Raw genomic sequence first — 14,900 nt, forward strand, 5'->3', positions numbered from 1 at the left:
AGTGATACTCCACTTACACATTTGTCTCCTGCTTTGGTGATGTAGTAAGCTTCTACTATTTCTTTCTTTTTTGCTCTTTGCATGTTTCAGAAACTTAGCGTCACCGAACAATGGGGTACATGTACATTCATTGCAATGCGCAGCTAAATAGATATCATACCTGTTTTGACATTGTTTTTATGCTGCCTAGCTCATCATTAAAACATTGCCCTGGTTGTCCTATGTACACTCGTCCGCATTTTAACGGTATCTTGTTAACGACGTGAGAGGTGCACTTGGTTTTTTATTGTGATTAGGGGTGCATTGCTGGTGTTTCCAATTTTTCATAGCATCGCATAGCTTGAAGAGTTTACAGGGAGAGGAAAACACTAGCTTGATTTGGTGTCTGTTGGTCACTTTCTTAAGATTATGGGATAACTTGGGAACATATGGTATTACGTGAAAAGGTCTATTTTCTTTTTCCTGCATTTCCATTTTATTCCCGAGAGCTTCATTTTTTGCAGGAGTGTTTCGCACAGCTTTGATGTCAAAATATGGGTAGCCAGCTGTTTTAAGGTGTTCTATCTGCTGTACGAAGCTATTTTTCGTTTGGTGCTCACAGGACTTGTTCATTGTGGCTTGAATACATGAGATGGATATTCCCCTTTTCACGAGTTTTGAATGGGCACTGTCATTAGGAAGCAAGCCTTTCTTTGACTTGGGTGGATAAGTGCAACAAGCATGTTCATTTCATGCAAATAACATATGAATATCCAAGAACTGAATGCTATATTATTTGGCCTTTTCAATGGTGAACTGCGAGATAAAAATATATCGCTATATTCATATAGCGATATATATAAAATATATTTTTATCTAGCATTGACAATTGGATTTGCACCGCTTTAGTTGACTCCCCAGTTACATTTACCGCTACGTGGACGACTAGTTGGTTCTTCTAAAGCAGTGACCGTACTGTTCATTTGACGAAGAAGTGAAAAATATTCTGAGAATTTTTAGTATGTGTGGTGGGGGACTACAGTTCACCTTTGAAAAGGCCGAATAATATAGCATTGAGTTCTTGGATATTCATATTTAATTTGCATCAAATCAACATGCTTGCTGCACTTATCAATCCAGGTCAAAGAAAGGCTTGCTTCCCTATGACAGTACCCACTCAGAGCTCGTGAAATGGGGAATAGCCTCGTCATGTATTCAAGCCGCAATGAACAAGTCCTGTGAGCACCGAATGAAAAATAGCCTCTTACTGCAGATAAAACGCCTTAAAACAGCCGGCTACCCATATTTCGTCATCAAAGTTGTGTGTGAACCACTCCTGCAAAAAATAAAGCGCTCGGGAATAAAATCGAAATGCAGGAAAAAGAAAAGTAACATTTTCACGTAATAGCATATGTTCCCAAGTTATCCCATAACCTTACGAAAGTGACCAAGAGACACCAAATCAAGCTTGTGTTTTCCGCTCCCTGCAAACCCTTGAAGCTATGCGATGCCATGAAAAATTGGAAACACGAGCAGTGCACCTCTCATGTCTTTTACAAGATACCATTAAAATACGGACGTGTTTACTTAGGACAAACCGGGCAATGCTTTAATGATAGAGCTAGGCAGCATAAAAACAATGTAAAAACAGGAACGGTATTCAATTAGATGCGCATTGCAATAAATGCACATGTACCCCTTTTTCGTTGACACTAGGTTTCCGAAGCATGCAAAGAGCAAAAAAGAGATTATAGAAGGTTACTACATCACCAAAACCGGAAATAAATGTGTAAGGGCAGCGTCACTCAGTGTAACAAATCTTGAGATAACTCTTCTAGATAAGCACATCTACTTGTATGCAGTCTGCTTGCCTTTCAACCTTTCTTTTTTCGTGTTTTTTGACATGTTATAGAGCTGGTTGTTCCTTCAATAAAATTTCCAGTTGGCAGTACAGCACTTTTCCTGTTGTGTTTGTTTTCGATTCTTGTCCTCGTCTTCTTCGCGCTACTTCAAGTTATACTCAAAGTAATGCTCTCAACTAACATTTTTGTGTAACATGCTTTTAAAGGAACCATGCTTGACAAGCATTTGCAGAGCAACCACCATGACAACCAAGTGATCAAGATCACATCTGTGAAATGAATTTAAAAATCTAAGATCACTACGACAGAAAGCAACAAAAGCAGCAAGGACCATCTGAGCCCTATCTTTTCATATAGATTCTTACACTTTGTGGACAGTAGTGTTTAGGCTTGCTTTGGTTAACTTAGTTTCCTATAAAACTGCTTTTCCCATACTCTTTTTTTGCAGTGGTCTTAAATAAGTCTTCCTTGTTGGAAAAAAATTGCAATGAGCTGATGTGGCTTCTCATGTAACCTTATTGCGTAATAAAAGATTGATGTATTTGTAAGCGATTGATTGAGCGGAAAACGAGCATGTTTATTTGTGTACATGCTAAATTGTACTTTTGGTTCACATGTCGTAAACAAAAACACTGTCCAGTGCGATTGCTGTAATATAATCATGTAGCCTGTCTCACCTTTCATTATCATTTGGCATTACTAAATGCTTTATGGTTTCCATATAATAATGTCTTGGAAATATAAGCACTAGCTGTGGATGTGTTCTTTCTATTCTTGTCTTCACGGGAACATGAAATATTAAAAGTGAATCATGCAGAGAAGCCCTACTTGTCATCTCACACGTACTTTTCTTGACATCAAACTGCAACATCATTTTGCAGGTAGAAAAGAAGCAGACGGCTCAAGTGATAAATGAAGAAATGGCTTCATCTATGATGGCTCGTCCTTGCACATTAGAATCAAGCTACACAAATGCATCACTAGCCTCACCTGTGCCCTGAAACATGGTTTTGGATGCGAGTGTTCTTCAACGTGGCATGACCGGAGGATTCGTCACCACATACAAGGCTTAGTTCAAGATCTAAAATTGTACAGGAGGCTAGAATAAATGACCCTCCATGCTGACAATGTTTCTGTATTTGTGGTAAATGTGACCATTTCAGGCAACACACTCACATGTGATTACGTGTTTTCTCCCAAAGTTGTTATGCCCTGCATTTGGAAACACATTACCTATGATATGCACACCATACATAACATTCCTGTGTGTTAGCCTGACAGTAGACATAGGAAACATACAATGAACTACATATGTACCTGCTACAGCTCACCATATTTCAACACCATCATAGCAAGGGCGAATATATTGGTCATCACACCCTTACACCCGATAGGTGAAGGGGTAATATATTCCTGATCACACCCTTACAGCCCATAGGTCGAAGGGTAATGTATTGTTCAAAACAACCTCAAGGGATAGGGTGTTATTGCAAATTGGAAGAACCATCATAAGGGTGTAATTTCCTATAAAAGCCTGCTTTTCAAGGGTGTTAGGGGGTTAGTTATAGACACTCAAAAAACCCTTAGGGATGTAAATTATTTTACAGTGTAGCATGCTTACAATCAACAAAAAGGCCTAGGTGCGCTACAGCGTCACCCACTGTGTTTGCGAACTTGGCTCGCCGCGAAATGCACGAGCCCCTGATCGCACCAGTTCCGCACATGCGACTGTTACCGGAACTGCGTCTGTTGATATTTCCCGGCCAGTTTTTTTTATAGGTACGTCTGGCTGGACCGAAAGTAAATACCGCATCTATAGTCGTCACAAGTGCACGTAGTTTCATAAACAAACGTGTGGCTCTATCGCCTGTGATCGATGCTTGCTCAGCCGACGTTGTTATCATTACGGAAACTTGGCTTTCGGCTGCGGCAAAAGACACGGAAATATTCCATTGCGAAAAGGTTTACCATAACTACAAATAGAACTGTTACATTCGATCAGGTGGGGCTGTTCTGATTACTAATTTTCATGCACGTCTTTCCCATGACATTCCAGTTCATTCATCCTTGGCGTTCTGTGTGCCTGGGTAATTATTTGCAGTCGTAAAATGATGTGCGCTTCCGATAGACCCCCAACTGCTTCTACTTCTTTCTGTGGTGAGGTTTATGATGTATTAACCCAGATATTTATGAGGCACGCTAACATGCCATTATTCGTGTTTGTGTGTGTGATTTCAACTTTCATAATATGGTGTGGCCAGTGATGCAATAACTGTTAAGCACTAGTCGGCAGATTTTAGTCAATTTTTGAATATGTGTCATAATTTTAACTTGACAGAACTTGTTCACATGCTAACATCTATTAGCCCTACAACTGCTAACATCTTTAATCTCATCCTAATGAATGCACCTGACTTTGCTCTCCGCTAACGTATCTCCCAGGTGTAAACGATCAGATGATACTCGATTTCCCTCTGCGAGTGCAAGTTTCAACTAGCCTAATGTACAGTTCCTCTAAACTACTGCAAAGCTGACTCTGCTTCCATAACAAATGAGCTAGATGCATTTTGCCTGGATACAGACGAGCTGTAAATGCGAACTGGAATAAGCACAAGTGTAAAATTTTGTAGTTATTTGATCAGTTACGTACCGAAAAAAAGGGGAGGGGAGGGTTCCTGCTAACGCTCGTTCACTCACCTTCAACATCTCTTTAAGCCTTTGAAACACTCATTCACCGTCTGCGGCTCGGTACCGCGTACACAAAACATTTTCTACAAAAAATTTCAGGAGCTGATAGTCCGGATTGTAATTGTGGCCACGCGTATGAGGATGTGCAGCATCTTCGGTTAGAATATCCGCGACACGACACACACAGACAACGTTTAGCACGTGATTTAAAGACATTAGACCGCACTCCCTTCAGCCTCAGGAAGATATTTAGGTCCTTGGCCAACATATTCGTTGCAAAGACGACCGTTAATGGCCCTCCAAAGATTTCTAGAAGCGAGCAATATTCTCGGAAACTATTGAAAAGAGTGTTTATCTCTGATAAACTCACACAATGGTCAATTCGACGCCTGGGTTCATGTGCTTTCATTTGAATCGAATCCATGCTATCTTATGTGCCGTGATTTTAGTAAAGTTACGTGACCGGACTTTGTGTTTGCTTTAGTGCCCCATGTGACTGAACTTTGTGTGCCGTTTTTCTGAGTTGACTTTCAGTTTTAGTGAGGCATTAGTGTACTTATGTGACAGGATTTTGTGTTTAACTTAATGCGCCTTTGTGACTGAACTTTGTGTTGCTGTGTTACTGAGTTAACTTTCAGTATTAGTGTGGTATTAGTGTACTTATGTGACTGGACTTTGTGTTATTGTGATTTGGAGTTGACATTTAATTGTATTGCGTTGAGGGTAATTCTTTTGTTTCTTTCATACCTCTATGTGAAAAGGAGTAGCCGGTGCCAATTAAAGGCCTCAACATCTCCTAAATACCAAATAATAATAAAAGAGAAGTTCCTGCTCAACAAAAAGCTCCTGTTCCGTTGCCCAAAGTTCTGAAATCATGTACTTCGCTTGGCCTGAATATTACTCCATTGATAACGTTTACAACCGTGCCATTTAAAAAGAAAAACGTCTTTCGATGAAACACCTCGTTTACTTACTGCGGTCTAACCCGCGATTGGTTTGGAGTGTTGTTAACAACACTAAAAACAGGCGCATTCAACTAACCCTCTCCAATATCCCTGTTTCTTCCTGTCAGTGAAGCATTGATTTAGGTAACACAACTGCGTCGTTTTTCCAGCATGTGGTTCATACCATACTCCCTTCCCTACTAATGTTTAATTCCTACCTATGGGTTATATTGTTAACGGCAGCGTCGGCATCTTTAGAATTGTTCGGCAACCTGAAAATCTCTTCATCCGCCTGCCTCAATTTTATTAGTTCTAAAATACTTAGCTGCACTAAATTAAATTCATCGGTAATTCTCCCAGAAATTTTCTGCCAATCACTACAGGTTTCTGCGATACCCACTGTGTGGAAAGTGGTTCCTGTCTACACATCAGGTAATGTTTATTTTAGCAACTATCCGATTTGCTTAATCTGCATCTCCTGCATAAGTTGAAGCACATAACACATTCGCATCGAATTGACTTCCTTCAATCCCACATTTTCTTTAGCGGTTATACGCATGACTGTTAGAAAATGTGTACTTGTGAATCATAGCTTGTGACCTTTGCTAATGACCTTTTTTCAAATGCTGATCTTGGAACTGACACTGACTGCACCTTTCTTGATTACGCGAAGGCATTTAACACCTGTCTTACACAAATGACCCGTTTAGAACCTTAGCCAGCCTAATATGGATCCACTCGTACTTAACTTGGTAAAATACTTCCTTTCCAACAGAATCGAATATTATGCCGTTTATGATTATTCATATTATCCTTCTACTATAACTTCTACTATAACTACTATAACTGGAGGCATACGTGAATATCTTGGCCAATATCTACAAGGATTCTACCGCAACCTTGGTTCTCTACAAGAAAAGTAGAAAGTTAGCTATCAAGAAAGGGGTCAGGCAAGGAGACACAATCTCTGCAATGCGATTAACTGCATGCTTAGAAGAAGTATTCAAGCTCTTAGTCTGGCAAGGCTTAGAAGTGAGGATCAACGGCGAATATCTAAAAAACCATCGGCTTGCAAGTGACATTATCCTATTCAGCAACAATGGGGACGAATTACAACAAATGATTAAGGACCTTAACAGAGAAAGTGTAAGAGTGGGGTTGAAGATGAATATGCGGAAGACAAACACAATGTTCAATAGTCTGGCAAGGGTACAAGAATTCAGGATCGCCAGTCAGCCTCTAGATTATGTAAAGGGAGTACGTTTATCTAGGTCAATTACATCAGGGGCTGGTGATCATGAGAAAGAAATTTACAAAATAATAAAATTGGGTTGGAGTACATATGGCAGGCATTGCCCAATCCTGAGAGCGAGCTTACCACGGTTGTTAAAAAGAAAAGTGTACAATCATTCCATTCTACTGGTGCTAACATATGGGGCAGAAACAGGCAGGTTAACAAAGAAGCTCGAGAACAAGTGAAGGGCCGCACAAAGGGCTATGGAACGAAAAATGTTATGCCTAACGTTAAGAGACCGGAAGAGAGCGGTGTGGATCAGGGAGCAAACGGGGATAACCGATATTCTAGTTGACATTAAGAGGTGAAAATGGAGCTGGACAGGTTGTGTAATGCACAGGATGGATAGCCGGTGGGCGATTAGAGTAACAGAATGGATACCAAGAAACGTAACGCAGTCTAGGACGGCAGAAAACTAGGTGGGGTGATGAAGTTGGGAAATTTTCAGGCCCAAGCTTTAATAAGGTAGCGCAACACACGGGTAATGGGGGATAGCTGGCAGAGGCCTTCATCCTGCAGTGAGCATAAATATAGGCTCATGATGATGATAATTTCTGATAGCCCTGAGTGATCAGTGTTGGGCCCATTAATTTTTCTTATATATAATAATAATGATCCTAAATGGCTAACATCATCTATGATTAGAATGTTTGTGGAGGACTGCGCAATTTATCGCAATATAACTAACACATTGAACCGCCACAACATTCAAGGTGAGCTTAATAACGTGTCAAAATTATGCAGTGACTGGCTCGTGAATCTGAATGCTACGAAATGTAAAGGTATGCGTGCAGCCCGTCATCCTAACATCTCAAATGCGTGCAAGCATCTTAATCGCGCGGCCCTCTCATCAGTCGACACTAATAAGTACCTTGGTACCTATATTTTCGTGAAACTTTCACAAAAAATGCATGTCGATAAAGGTTCTACTGCTGCTAATCGCACTCTAGGATACTTACGCCGTTAGATTTAGGCCATCCATATCCATGCCCTCCCCCCCCCCCCCCCCGTTCGACCACTGAAGCTCATTATAATCATCCGTGTGTTTTTATGTGCACTGCGTGACGAAAACCTCTCGCAGCGATCGCCAATTACTTCTTTCTTGGGATACCTGATTACAACTAGCATTTGCAATTTTCCGAATCTGCTGGCACAAACAAAATGAAATGCATTTTGCTTTACCTAGATCTCTAGCCTCGACACACTGCTCTTTCCCTTAGTGTCGACCAAAAGTTGGCAATGATGACCACCTTCACATAGTTGCTCAGTGGTAAACTGAACACTACATTATATTTATGTCTGTGCCACTAATGGCGGAATTCTGAAAATAATTGTCTTCCTTATTGTAGACTTACTAATGTTCAGCGATGTTTTAGCCAATACAACTGTAGCGCCAGCCAAGATGCAGCCGTACATGGCTAATAGATTTTCCACAGAATTCTTCAGGTGAATGCAGATGCGGTCTCCGGGAACGACGCCATTACGCTGAAAGCCCACAGCATAACGTTGCATACGTGATAGGACCTCGGCACGAGTTACACTGGTGACGTCATCGACCTGAAAAAAATTATACATCAATTTTATACATGAAAATTGCAGTTAAAATAAACAAGATTGCACGGTGCAATCTGCTAACCGCGGGCCTTTTTCCCACAAGGCCTGTGAGATAAGATTCTTGGCTCTATGTAGCCCCTCATCGAGCACAGATGTCGACGGACGAAACCGATCCATATTTAAATATTCAATCAGTTACGCCGTTTGGTGAATTTTCGAGAAATCAATTGCAGCATGAAAAAACGCTTAACCTTGCATTCTGCCGCGAAACGCTTGAAACAGCGAAGCTGGGCGATCGTAGCCCCGCATTTTCCGGAAGTCCGTGCGAACATTTCATCTTAATACTCATGATGATGATAATTTCTTTTCGCGTGTCTCGGTCATACAGCCGTCACTGCGCGTTGCCTAGCGCAGCTTGCAACACCGACACCACGTTCCAATGCCGACACCGCGTTCCGGGAGACCCGCTCCGTGAATGCGTCTCTCTGTCGCCCTTATAGCGCGCAAAACCTGTTCACCTCGCAGAGCACGAGCGTACGCACGCGCCAGCTGGGGACGAAGACGACGAAGCTCGAACGCAATCATATGGTTCGCATAAAAAAGTTTTGAGCCAACAACAACAACAACAACAACAACAACAAATGTATGTTCCGCGAGCGTACCATCTCTTGTGACTTTGCTTGTCGATGCCACCTTTTTAAGGTCAAAGCTGCTTGTAGTTTTGTGCGTGCAGGGTGTGCTTAACGAGAGTTTAGGTCCTTTCTAGGTCATGAATATGAGATGTTTTGGCTGGTGCTTCCGCGTTTTTCACAGATAGTATTGTTCTCGCATATACATTATGCAATAAATACCGTGTAAGAAAAAAAAGTGGGTGTATAGCCTAGTGGTTACGACGCTCGCTCTGAGACCGGGGGCACGCGGGTTCGAATTCCGCCTCGGCAAGAAAGTTTATTTTATTTTCTTTCTAGGTAGTTCCTTGATATGCACCACAAATTACGGCTGGCTTACACAGCTTCGCTGTTAAAACCTCCACAGGAGCATGCGTTAGGCCATAAATAGATAGATATACACGAATGAATGATCACTTGTTGAAAGTTCGCGTGTATCTTTCTGCTTGTCTTTAAGCACATCGCTCGCTAAGTGGATGTTAGCGCTTGTGTGTCTATCCTGTTTAAATGCACTCATCTTAAGGTTGTTTTGAACGGATTGGAAGTTTCTATGTTGTACCAAAAAGGCCATAACTTAACGCTTGAACCTACTTATAGTCATACACTCTACGTATTGGATGCGAGAGCAAGTCAAGTTGCATACATGCGCCTTTTGTATCATATTCCTTGCTAGAAAAATTTATTTTGTATCGCATATTGCTGTCTACAGATGCTATAATCTAAAACATTAGGAGATGTATATTCCGCCTTAATAAATCAAATAAGAAATAAATACCTGGTGGAAGTTGCTTCAAACTTCAACATTGTTGAAGATGTAAGCGTATCGTTTCATTGTGTGTGGTTCTGTGCCACTGTCGGGGCATCGTGGGAAATTTAGGGCCGAGATATGAAGTGTTAAATAGTTACTAGATGCGGACCAGCCAATACAGTGTGGTATGAAAATGCTTAGGCACTAGTGCATGCACTGCAATTACTGCTGGTACTACTACTACTGTTAAACAATAGTTACGTGTTTCTTTCTCCTAATACTACACTGAAATGTGCATTTAGACTTCTTGCACCGCCAACTCCGAAAGCTTTCGCAGCACCATGTTCGAGCAGAATGAACTTTTTTCTCAATATAATGCATCTGCCCTCGAATCGATAGGTGCAGTGCATATGTTCCCAAATATCCTACACAGTACTCACCTAAGCTTAGTGATATGTACTGAAGTCGCGAAACAATTGAACTAGTCTGCTCGTAATGCCAAGGAAGTCTGCTAGTAATGCTGCATAGCAACAGTTTCGCGTGTGCAATGTTCTGATAACTTTTGAATTTTGTTGTACTTGCATTATTTCAGCGCTACTACTAACATAGCGGTGATTCATGCTTATTGGACGTCGTGTTGATGTACATTAACGCTGTCATCACTTCTGTGGTGGCTTTGGAAGTTCCTTTGTTGTTATTGCGCAATTAATAAAAATTAAAGCTCGATAACAGTGTCCGTGATGTTGTAAATTACTCGCAATGGTCGTTGCTTGTAGATATAAGTGTAGGAGCATGCGAACATTAATAAAACGAGGCATTTATGTTCAGCGAATGGTACACTTGTAGCACGTGTCACAGCGCGCCTCATTTGAGTACTGCATCACGGTCAAGGAATCACCGTGGCTACGATGAAGGCAATGTGCAAACGAACGAGTACTTTTTAGTGGCAGTGAAACACGCGAGTTATCTTGCCTTCAGTTCACTTTAACACAAAAATCTTGTACATCTGTATGATACACGTCCACCGCAGTAGTGTTGAATTATCCTTGCTGTGATGATGGGCGCTATCCGATCTGTATTCTTTTCCCATCTTTCTCCTATGTATCAATAGTCGGCCTGAAGGTGACCACATCCAGATTTATTAGGAGAGCAGATGCGAGGATGGTTCGGAGTGGCAGCAGCTGCTGCCATCCCGTGCGATAGTGCAACGTCCACTCGCGATAACCGGTCGCGGGATTGTCCTCTTTGTCGCCGGCGCGGTTGATGGCGATGCTACTACATCCATAATCGCCTTGCATTCTTTATTTGAAGCTCAGTTGAAGACTAGCACTGATCCGTGTATGGCCTCCTTTCCCTGTAGTGTTTTCACATTTCAAGTCTAGTAAATTAAAGACTAGCGCAGAATACATATTGCACGTGGTACATCTAAGAAACGGCTCAATACTGCATTTAGGTTGCGGTGAACGACAGATGGCATATAAATTTGCATTATTCACAGAACCGTCGTGCTCACCAACGCTGTTTTGTGGGGGTTGCACAGCAGCTTTTCTTTGGCCAGAGCATAAAATGAGCACACGGGGATCTCAATGAACGGATATGGAGAATACACGACACAATCCTTGATAGGAGCCTTCATCTTTTCCTGGTAAAGCGAAAAAGCTGCAAAAGAGACAAATGGATTACGTCCACCAGTAAAATGTACTTCAGGAGAAATTGAAAAACTCATTTGCTGCGCCTTCATTAGCAATGGCAAACGGTACTTATGGCCCAGCGCTGGGAAGGCTTACCACATGTCTTTGTGCAATGCCTAACCAGCATTTAGTGCGCTTAGGCATTGCCAATAAATTAGATACACAAAATTCACGGATTAAACACCTTACAAAAAGGTCCTGCCAGTCACTAACTAAAAGACAGTAACGGTTTTTCACAAAGTTTTCCGAGATACTAGTAATCATACGGTTGCTACGGCAGAGGTAGTAGCACTCACTACCTAAAAAAGCTTAGGGCCTCTATGACAAGCCCAGGTATTAACAGTTTACGTACGAACCATAGATAGTAATGACTTCGGTATAGGCTCCGTACAGTGAACAGGCGGCGCTGCTGCGCAGCAGCGGTGGCGCGATGCTCAGCGTCGCATGTGGCGGGCGGCGCGAACCTGGGAAGGGGGGAAGACAGCGAGATTTCGGAACTTTCCGAAAGCCGCACGTATATCCGCGATCCGCTTTCTTTTTTTGTGCGTGTGTGTACGTGAAAGTACAAGCGTGGCCCTCTGTGATGGCACAAATAGTTTTTGCGGGGTTCAGGCCTATTAAAGGAATAGACGATTACTTTCACGGTGCAGCGTTAACCAGCGGAGACAAGCTCTACGCTGCTTCGCATGTTGCTTGTGTGAAAGACGGCGTGGACGTTCACGCGAAGTGCCATTCGCAACAGGGAAAGCAAGTATACGACGTCATCCTTCGCGTGAATAAAGCTTACTGTTATACTAAAATTGAAGTCACTAAACTGGCACCCTGAAAACGTGACACCCTGAAACCGATTTTTAATCGACGCCTCACTGTTGGCAATGCATGCCTCATTTCGCTCCGGCGCGTTGTACGCCGCGGCCTATCATTTGATGCCCCTGTCACACTGTTACTTTAGATTGTCATACAGCTCGATCTGGACCGCGTGCAGCTACACGCTCACTCGTAGGCTGTCGTCAGCACAGTCATGTCGAGTGAGCTAAACGATTCGGATTGTTGGATCGTGTGGCAGTGACCGTGCTATCCTCGTTGACTCGTTTGGGACCCAGTCGGAGCCACCTGCTGCGCTGATAAACGAGATTTATTAACTAGGCGATCTTAATTTACATGACGCGAATGTTCGTTCTTCATCATGTACAATGATCGAGGCTCATTAGGCCCCTTTCACGAGATACGATATCGCATGCGAATTCCTTTCCTTGCATACGCGCTTTGCTTTTACAATGATACATCGCAAATGTATATCACAAGAAAAATCGCACCATGTGAAACCGCGCCTCTCAAGCGCCAGCGGCCGAAACGAGGATCGTCGAGTTAGTGCTCGCCAGCTCAAAATAGGCTTCCTTGGCATAAAATATTGCTCATCGCACATGCCAGTGCTATGCTGATCATACCGAATGCTAAGACAACGGCAAGCAGTCGTCAAATCAGCAAAGTCGTGACAAATTTCTTTTAAATGTTCAGCAGCTGACCATGGCCGCTGGCGTCGCACAACGAGCTGTGAAACGCACATGTGTAGCACGCTTTACAGAACAAAACCTTGTCACAAATATCAAAGAAGCTGACTTACTTTACTCTCCTCACAGCTGCGACCCATTTCTTTCGCCGTTCGATCTCATAAGATTTGCCAGGAAACCTGTACAACTTTATCACCGGCTGGCCTTCGTGGTTGTGACAGCCCTTTACGCAGCAGTATCACCGGTTCCACTTGCCTTTTTTTTTCACCTCCGACCCTTGCCGATGAAGCGCATGCCATTGCACCGTCGCAAGACGTATAAAAAAAATAAGGAGGCTGGTGAACAAAGTAAAACGGCTTCAACCGTGGCCGAGAATAAATGTAGCGCGCGGGAAAGAACACTCATCGAGCCGGCCGAGCTGCGGCGCCCACTTCCCAACACTGTTGCGTCGCTGCGCCAGATGGCGCCAGAGCAGCCGCAAACTCGACTGTACGGAGCCTATAGTTGCATTTGCGACCCAATTAAGTTCGTAGCACGACTGGTTTTGTATAGAAGCCGCATTCCCATTGCCGAGAAATAGGTAGGCTGCTCCTCTTCTAAAACGTTATTGCTTATGTATTTATTTACCTATTTATTCATTCACTCAAAAATACCTTACAGGCCCGAAGAATGGCCATTCAGTAAGAGGAGTTTCAAGATCATACATTGTATAGAGAGCACACAAAATCACAAATCATAAGAACCTAAGAACACTTTGATAATAATTGTCCAATGATGAATCAAGTGTACACAAAGTAAAAAAATCCACAGATAGAAAAAGACAATGAAAATGCAGACAAGTATAGAATACACGAAGTAATTTCAAGTAAGGAATGTGTGTATATGTGGTGACAGAATTTATCATTGTTAGCTTCAGCTCTTAGGGTATCCGGATGGTCCTTCAACAAGCTAATCACACGTGGAAAGGCAGATTAATTAACCGCGTCTGTTTTACCATAGATGCAGGTAAAAGAAAAATGATAATGTAACCTTCGGGACGGAAATGTAGAAACTTGCAAAGTTATCGGTGATGGCCTTGGACCGTGTACGTACTTGTGAAACAACGATAACAGTGCTATGTAAAGAGGCGTCTTGTAAGGAAGATCGATATATTGCTTTTTAATTTGCGTTATGCTTGCGTTGTAGTGATTTTGTTAGATGAATCAAGCGGCTGTATTCTAAACTGATTGCAGCGTAGTGGGTATATAAATGTAACGAGGGGATAATACTAAATAAAGAAATTTCAAATTTAGGACGAACAAATGTTGAAGAGGGAAATGTGCGTTCATTAGTCGGTATTGCGCAGGTTCCGGCGTAAAACTCCCAAGTACCGAGATGCGTTGCTTCAGATGGTATGTGTCGTTTAGAAAAGGTTTCATGTGAGGGTTACGCCAAGATATTTGAAAGTAGTACAGGGTTGTTATTATTATAGCCCAAAAAATGAATTGATATGTTTGCAAATGAAAGACACTATAATTATTTGAAATTCAAAGTATGAAACTTGGAGTTGCAACTACAATTCATACACTTCATCATACAATTCAACGTTTCAAAGTAATTACATGTTTTTATACCTACGAAATACAAAAGGTCGCATAGTCAAAGACTGTATTAGGACCTCCGGTCAAGATTATGTGGTAAGAAGAATTACTATATGGCAGCAAAATAAAGCAATATCATGAGATTAACTTACAGGTCTAAAAATGGTGTGGTTTAGCTTTGGTTACCACTGGTTGATAGCGAAAGCTTCACTGCTCTCGCTAGGCCCATTGTCGAGCTGTGGCCGAGGTGTGGGTTCGCAATAATGTACAGACATGTTTGCAATGGATTGAGTGTTGAGTCATCATTCTTTATGCCTATGAAGACACTGCGGTGATCAGTAAAGTAGTGAGACTTATTTGCAACTCCCAACCGGGCGCAAA

This window comes from Dermacentor silvarum, chromosome 4, assembly GCF_013339745.2.
Source record: "Dermacentor silvarum isolate Dsil-2018 chromosome 4, BIME_Dsil_1.4, whole genome shotgun sequence".
Lineage (NCBI taxonomy): Eukaryota > Metazoa > Arthropoda > Arachnida > Ixodida > Ixodidae > Dermacentor > Dermacentor silvarum.